Source organism: Hippocampus guttulatus, chromosome 4 (assembly GCF_054856545.1).
Source record: "Hippocampus guttulatus isolate MCC_2025c chromosome 4, RoL_Hgut_1.0, whole genome shotgun sequence".
In the NCBI taxonomy this organism is placed as follows: domain Eukaryota; kingdom Metazoa; phylum Chordata; class Actinopteri; order Syngnathiformes; family Syngnathidae; genus Hippocampus; species Hippocampus guttulatus.
This window is the reverse complement of record NC_141264.1, coordinates 13221588-13230344: the sequence shown is the minus strand read 5'-3', so window position 1 is coordinate 13230344 and position 8757 is coordinate 13221588. Positions and strand designations below refer to the sequence as shown.

General features: G+C 45.9%; 1 long non-coding RNA gene across 1 annotated transcript in view; it reads right to left on the bottom strand.

Moving 5' to 3' along the window:
- Positions 1-2351: 2351 nt before the first annotated feature.
- The window catches only part of LOC147205991 (uncharacterized), a 114610-nt gene continuing 108204 nt past the window's right edge, over positions 2352-8757 (bottom strand). The window contains exon 4 of the long non-coding RNA XR_015100696.1: positions 2352-3006. This is a non-coding gene — a long non-coding RNA (uncharacterized LOC147205991). The remainder of the gene's footprint in view (positions 3007-8757) is intronic.

Below are 8757 nucleotides of genomic sequence, written 5' to 3'. Positions count from 1 at the left end.
ATATGTTTTGGCCATGTATGAATGTGTAAAGGAAGGGAGTCACATTTCCCTTTAAAACAAGGACGCATGTGACTCACGACATGCAGGGCAGCAGAAAATTTACATGTAAAAGAGCATACTTGTATGTAAAAATTCCATCCAAAAATAGACAGTAAGACATCAAGCTCTAAAACACTGAACTTTGACTCAACGATTGCGTGTTAAACGACTCCGTATAAACAGGTTGGATTATAGTTTTCTGCTTAGAGAACCGCGGAAAACTGTGAGGTCCGGATCGGCATGATGATGGCGATGGATCCGTTTATGTTCCATTACCTCTGGAATGTCTACTGTGGAAGAAGCAAGCACATCAGAGGCTGGCATTTACCTCTCAATCACCAACCCAACCCCTCACCCCTGTAATCATGTTAGCTCATACATAATCACATTTCAATTACTGACAGGAGTGTGACCCTTGCCTCCCAAGATGCCTAATCTAATACATGTGTTTCCTAAAACACAGAGGGATGCCTTGTTGCTCGAGATAGGGGCGAGAGGGGGAAAAAAAGAAGCATGCATCAACATGCTGTGTCATGCCATGGCTATAAAAAGGGACGTCGCTGTTTCCTTCTGATCCTGCCTGGGAAGCGAGCAGCTATTTTTAGCGTATTGTACATGGCGCGTGGACATGAGGTAAACACTCCACTGGATCCACAGTGAGGAGGAGGAAGCAGGAGGACACTGTGTGAATGCTAAGCTAAGTAGAAGTTCACACTCAGTGGAGGGGGGGATAGCAGTCTAAAATTGTTCTCAAGTATTTGAGTCAAGGTTGCTTGACTCAAATAAAAGCAAAACGTAGTTCTTCAAATAATTATTGAGGAACAGTAAACAAGTACTCAGTGTAAAAACGATGCAAGTACGAACTAGCGAGTAGCTTCCGATTTTTAGTTGTTGTAGTTTTTTTTTTTTTTTTTTTTAATCAGAGCATGAATGACTGCTGGAATAAAAAGCCCTAAATAAAATATTAATCTGAAAATGCAGCTGAAAATATCACTTCATTTCCATTTTCCATGTTCTGAACCGCTTTATCCTCACAAGGTTTGCAGGGGGTACTGGAGCCTATCCCAGCTGTCTTTGGGCAGTAGGCGGGGGACACCCTGAACCGGCTGCCAGCCAATCGCAGGGCACACAGAGACGAACAACCATCCTCGCTCACACTCACACCTAGGGACAATTTAGAGTGACTATCACTTCATATAAAACAATCATAAAATCTTCATGAAATAACAAATGGTAAATCAAATACTTATAGCATATACTATTTCCTTTGCACTTGTTAAATAACACAATAGACTTACCAAGGTACAGTGGATATTAAAGGTCTGCACAGCCCTGTTCGAATGCCAAATTTTTGTGACGTTAAAAATATGAAACCAAGATCAATAATTTCATAACATTTTTTAACACTATCGGGTGGCACGGTGGAGGGCTGGTTCGCGCGTCTGACTCACAGTAAGGAAGTCCAGTGAACGATTCAGGGCTCCGGCCTTCCTGTGTGGAGGTTGCATGTTTTCCTCGTGCTTGCATGTTTTTTTTCCGGGTAATCCGGTTTCCTCCCACATTCCAAAAACATACATAATAGGTTCAGTGGACGCTCTAAATTTTCCTTAGGTGTGACTGTAAGCATGAATGATTGTTTGTCTGTGAGTGCCCTGCGATCGGCTGGCAACGAGTTCAGAGTGTACCCCACGTACTGCCTGAAGACAGTTGGGATAGCGTGCCCAGGACCCTTGTGAAGATAACGGATGGATGGATATAACCCGTACAACTCAACTGAATTTTTATACATCTTTTCGAGAGGACAGGATGTGACAAAGCCAAGTGTACATGGCCTCATATGAGATGTAGCTGTGCTCCGAAAAAACTAACCACATTCAAATCACGTCCTGCATTGCAGTCTCAAATCGCACGTGAGTCACATGCTGCTCAGTCCTTCATTTGCGTCCCTTTGACAGGTCTGCAAAAACGTTATGTGCAGTCATGTGAGTGCCTGACACCATTTGATTGGTGTAATGGAGTCCACCATTACCCATGGTTCGCACCCAAGGAGTGTGTGACGGAATAAAAGTACTGTTTCCTCTGAACGTATATACTCAAAGTAAAAGTCTAAAGTTGTTTGCATTGAAATTACTCTGTAGGTACAATTCATATTTTATTTGAGAAACTGTCACAGAGTAAATGTTCAACATCACGACCCACCTCGACTGTAGGAGGCCACCAAAAGTGTATTGTGGCACGCATCCTCCAATTGTTTCGGGTACTCTACTTCACCAACTTCTTTGAAACGAAGAGCTATTTCTTGGTTAATGTGAAGGGCTAGCAGCTTAATACACACTTCTGAAAGAACACCTTTGGCCAAATAATTTTCTATGATATATTCTTTTTAATAATTAATAATATTTAAATTGAATTTTCACGATCAATATCAGCAATGATTTACCACGGTAGGCCAAAAATGTATATCAATGTGCCGCACTTTATTTATTGTATAAATCTTTGCACGAAGTTCATCTGAGGAAATCACAACGTCCCATCATCCGTGAGCAATTGAATGACATTGAATCTATTGCCGTACATGCATGAGTTGGGTGAAGTGAGACAATTTTGACAAATGCTTGATTAGAAATCTGTTATCTGATAATGCGACAGATGTATGCAAAGGGAGCGGCCCGGTGGTCCAGTGGTTAGCGCGTCGACCTCACAGTGCAGTGGTGCCGGGATCAATTCCAGTTCCGGCCTCCCTGTGTGGAGTTTGCATGTTCTCCCCGGGCTTGCGTGGGTTTTCTCCGGGTCCTCCAGTTTCCTCCCACATTCCAAAAACATGCATGGCAGGCTGATTGAATACTCCAAATTGTCCCTAGGTGTGAGTGTGAGCACGGATGGTTGTTCGTCTCTGTGTGCCCTGCGATTGGCTGGCATCCTACTGCCTGAAGACAGCTGGGATAGGCTCCAGCACCCCACGCGACCCTTGTGGGGATAAAGCGGATTGGAAAATGAATGAATGAATGTATGCAAAGGACAAAACCACATGAAGAAAAGAAAAATCACCCTCTGAAATTATAGTGAACGAGTTTTCAAATATGGTGCAGTCAGAGGAATGTTAACCATCGAAAAAGGGGAAAATGCTTACAGTGGCCAAAGGTGGTATGCCATTATTCAAATGAGTGGAACAAAGTGTGAGTGTTTAAATGGGTATTTTTGCATGCCTTTTGGCTGCGTGTGAATGAGGTTATCGCCCCCGCCCGCACCCCACCCTCACTGCAATATTAGATAAAGTTCACTTGAAAACACAAAAACTATCAGATGTAGGCACAATTTTGGCCCATGGTGAGTACTATTTCCTGTGTGACGTACACAGCGGCAGTCGACACAAGGGATTGACAACACTCACAAAGTGGCATCCAAGAATCCCACAATCCGCGTGTGTTTTCCTCTTTATCTTCTGCTTTCTGTGCGTTGGCTGCCTTTTACCACCCCACTGTTCAGGAGAGTGGAAGAAAAACACGAACAGCCACCCTCGACCATTAATCTATCTCTCCCCCATCGCTGTTGGAAAGCTGGGGGGGGGGGGGGTTCCCCCTGCAAAACCTTTTTTTCTGTCTTTCTTCGTGGCTCTCTTACCTTGCATTTCATTCTGTGATTCCCACTCTGTCGCTCTGCGCCTGTGTGCTTAGCAGCCTTGTGTCATTATTATGGGCCAATTTGTGTCAATGCTAACATCTCATTCATCATCACACTGGGGGTAGGGTGCTGGGGGGGGGGGGGGGGGGGAAGAATGGTTTCCGCCAGGGCTCATGGGGCTCGCATACCTCACCTCTCACATTTTCACCATGGTGGCATCCGCTCCTCTAAGGGGTAAGAGGTCAGAGTTCCAGACCTCCTGAGTGATCACTGACTCGACGGAGTTCTGTGCTGGAAGCCTGCTTTCCCAGCCCCCCATCCAGCGCAGCACCGAGCTCCCAGAAGCTTTCTTACATTTCAAGCTCTTCCCCCACTCGTTTTCACGGTGGAAACTTTGCTCTCATCAAGTCCATTGATAACTTCTGCGGCTTGCTCAAGCTCATTCCATACACACAAGTTGATTGTTCCCATTTTTTTCTCATCAGTCAAAGAAACAACAAAGGAATACTGTACTGTGTAAGTCCTTTGAACCACAATCAATAAGTGCCCAAATAAAGTGGATATGACTGGCTGGTAGTTTACCTGATGTGTCTGCGGAGAGATTTACACCCACCTGCCTTTCCGAATCCTTTCTGAAAGCCTTCTCCCACCCACCAACCTTCACTGACCCAACCCCCTATCACATCAATGGCTGACAGCCCTTTCTCTCACTAAAACCCCAGCATGCGGGACCATGGTTTATTTCTTATGAATGAAAGGGCCAAACGAAAGTGCATTCCAGTCTCCGCTTTGAGGGGGAGCAGCTGGCTGTTTGCTGGAGTCTGTGTTAGACTGTCTGTGTGTTTTACCTCCACGCTTGAGACACTGGAGGGTTGGACAGAAAATGAATGCAAGCCCAGAGAAAAGGAAAGTGCCATCGTCAACAGGAAATAGGATGAACACGACAATGACGATGATGATGAGGTGGAACTAGAGAACTGCAAAGAAGGAACCAAAGGGCCCAAATACAAAGCGAATAGCCGCAGAGCTGCGTAGGCATATTTGTCTGTGTTAAAACCATTTCATTGACAATTTTGCGTCCTGGGGGGAGTGTCGCAAAAAACCTTCATCGTTGAAATGATACACACGCATGCTTGTGTGATATGTCTTAAAGTAGCACTAGCGCTGAAAGGATTCTATGTTGTGAAATTTCTCTTGCTTGTTTTTTTTTCAGATGCTATTTGCTGTAAATTTGTGCAATGAGATTTTGGCTCCGCTGTGTCGCAGCCCGCCAGACGGAGCCAGGCGTGAGCAAGGGAAGGCATGTGGGGCACGTAATTCCGTCTCCATTTCTCTCGCTCTCTGCCAGCTTCTAATTATGCCCAATTACACCTTTAACACAAGTGGGCCGCTGTGGACGTTTCTCAGGGTGTGAGGTCAAGCATTTCCTGTGTCTGTGAATGACCCGACGTCAGGGGAATTGTCTTGCAGGGGCCTCCGGCTCTCCCTCCTTCCATCATTCACTCTTTTTGACCCCTCCTCCACTAAACCCTGATCCACAGACCTCCAGCGTTTACCACTGAGCCAGATAGTTGAGACTCTGACTTGTGAGGGCTCTCTAGCCTCAAACACAAACAAACAGGAGAAGGCGTGCAGACCCTCACACAAAGGCTTCGCCGACTCACCTGTGCGCGACATCGTGTACAAGATGCAAAAATAAGACGTTATCTGTGATGATACTCGAGATCAACTAAGTGAGAAGGTAACTTGACAGGATCGAAATTCAAATTCCATTTATTTTCTTTGAAAGTCGTAGGCAATCACACCACATTTGCAGTATTGTGCTCTGCTTCCGCTTTGACACTCGTCATTCTCATGTTACACAGACAGGTTTTCTCATTTCTCATGGCCTGCCCGCCCCCTCTCCCCTCCATTGTTAACAATGCACCTTCAGGTGGCTTCGACTGCGAGCCTGACTCTTAATTGCATATCTAATCTAATCTAAATGACTGAGGGTGTTTGTGTGGCTGCATGTGTGTGCGCGTGTCGACATATGTGTGTGACTCACAGCTTCAGGAGGGATTGCAGGCCACTTCACAATGGTAGTGTACCAACAGGTTGGTTTCCCACACCCTGTAGGAAAATAAATACGCCGTAATCACCGCCCATCTAAACAGGCAACGTACGCAGGGTGAACCGAAAATGGTACATTCCATTGGAAATCCATAGCGAGCAAGTACATGCTCGCTCCTCTGCACTGACATTTCAGAGACACAAGGGAGAGATTAGCGGCACATATGGGAGGACCACAAAATCAGGATGAAAGATGGTTGAGGGAGATGGGGGTTTGGCCCCCTATTTTTATTAGATGAATTGGAGGTGAAGGTGACAGTAGGATGAATGAAGTGAAGGGAAAAGCCAGCGAGGGGCTCCAGTGAGCGGATGGGCCTTGTGTTTACTCAACTTAAATAGCTTGAGTTTATGTGCAAGGTGAAAGTGGAATCATGAAATTTGTGTGGACAGAAAATTTGGAAGCATACTGTCGATGTATTGCTGCCGTCTGTTAGGCCGGATGCTCCCTTTGTTCATACGGACGGCCCATGGGCTGTAGGCGACCCCCCCCCCCCCCCATCCCCCCGGTGGATGCTCGGGGTCCTGCCCCCTCACCCCCCCCCCCCCCCCTCCCCTCTGCCGCCACTGATTAATACACAATGGTAATCTCCCACTGTACATTTGTCCCCATGTCAGTCACAAACTTATTGGCAAATTATCGCCCAAGTACTTATTTTTACATTTGTATGACAGACAGTAAGATTAAAAATGTGACGCATCAAGTTCACTCGTATTCAGCCAGCACCCCTCCAATTCAATGGATGCTCTTTGTCCATGTGTTTGGCCAGAGACGACAAGGGATGTATGACATGTGTTGGGCAGCGTGCCAATGCTGCCTCATCAGATAAAGAATTAAGTTGGCATGCACCAAAAAGTTTATCAGCTTAAGACACAAACAATGGAGAATTAATTGTAAGACGACGCGCATCTTCTAGCCCCCTTTCTGTCCCCTCACACCACAATACTGCAAGGCAAGTAAGCAGTGGATGGAGTTGGTGCAATGACCGAGCATTTCCCTCTGCCAAGTGCACACAAGTGGAAACACATAACAGCGGGGGAAAAAAAGTCCTCTAAGAAAGTTTTTAATGCTGAGTAGTGTTTGGCTATCACAGGAGGAGGATAGAAATGAAAAGAAAGTATTCGTGACAAAGAGCCCAACTATGAGGAAACCACGCTTGTGTCTGAGGCAGACAGTGAGAACACCGAGCGCAGTCTTAGTCTCAGCTGTTGTTCCAAGCCACACATTTATCACACAAGCACTTCCTCGGCTGTAAAGGACCCTCGCGGGCGGCCGTGGAGGGGCGCGGACTTGCTCAAGTTACTAGATGACCCTGAACCCCGGAGAGCGGCAGGTCTGTGGGATGAAAAGAGACCTTGAGTTGGCCTCTGTCTGTCTATGGGAATTGAAGTGCCGCCCCACACTAAGGTAGCGTGAACCTTTAGCGAGAGACAAAGTACCTGACAAATATTTGCGTACAGCATTCACATTATGGGCCATAGGAAGAGGAGGAACACTGAACTGGGCGGAATACGGCCTAAAGCTGTTCAACACACCGCGTTCTCCTCCTTCACATTCTTCTCTTCGGAAAAAAGAACAGAATCGAGAAAGTAGAAGGAGTGGGTGAGAAAGAGAGGGAGCAGACACCGAACTTCACCGTACTAAGGAGCATTGTATGGAGCACTTCGGTGAGCTTGCCATTATAGCAAAGCTTTTCCAGGTTTTGGCCATCTGTCACTTTTATGAACAGTGCATGAGGAAATTGGGTCTTTGGGTTGTTTGGCTGGGGGAATAATGAGCCACTGAAAATGATTGTTATAGATGACCCCTTGGCATTGCTCTCACATGGAGCCAATCAAGATGCAGCTTCAGAGGCCGTCTAACAATCAGGGATAAATCAATTGTAAGTTACGGGTCAGACATACAGACAGGCCTGGGAAAAAGGTGGAAGAGATCTACTGCAGAAAGAAAAAACATTTGGGGGAGTTAAAGTGTGAATAATTTATGCCATGCCCTTTTCAAAGGCTGTACGGCAAAATGCCCTGCATATCTTGTGACACCTCGCCAAATTTCATGAGCCGTAGTGTGAGCCTGTTTGGCTTGTTCTTTGGATTTTTTACTATGTTTCTTTGTGATATGACCGCAGATGGGTACCCGCGATATCAATGAGGATGAAATGGATTTGATGGAACGTTGACAGAATGCAGTACACTAAGTCTCTTCCATGGCGTGGACAAAAATAATAAAGTGGAAGAACAGTATGTGCAGCAGAAAGTGAGCTACTAAGCTCTAAGCTAAGTGAGTCTTTGTGTACAGTCATCATCGCAGTGAAGACTGAGGACATGTTTTTAAGCTTTCATATTAAAAGCGGTGAACTTGTTTTTCTACTTGCTTGGCAGTTATGATTTGTTAAAATGGCAATTTACAGCTCCCTGGAACCTTAGAGAGATTGGACCAGTCAGGTGAATTAAGCAGGGCGGTCACAATACATTTGACATGCAGTGAAGAAGGCGTACAAGATGGGTGGGGGGGAAAGATGAGGGAAAAAAAATACAAAAATTAACCCCCCCCCCCAAAAAAAAACAACAAATAGAGATATGTATTCTACTGTGGAAACGCCAAGCCCTCTTCGGATGTCCCTCAGACAAAACACCTGATAAGGTAGATTGTGAGCAGCATTCCTCAGCGCAATGTGTGTGCGCCGATGAGGGCATGATGTGTGGTCAACTGTGCGCAACCAGCTGATACCACCAAGACCTCACAGTCTCCAGCACAGTTCCCACGACTGTAATACAAAAGCTGAATAAACAATGTCAGCGTGAAAATGCATGGCATCTTCCAAAGGTGAGAGAATACGACCGTAGCCTGCACACGAGCAAGACATCCACCTCATTTGAGCTATTGTGCGCCAGCGGAGCTCATTTAATGATATGCTAATAAAAGGTGACAGGGCTCACTAATTACACTCTGCAACTCCCAACGATGTACTCTTTCCATTTCGTGGAGAT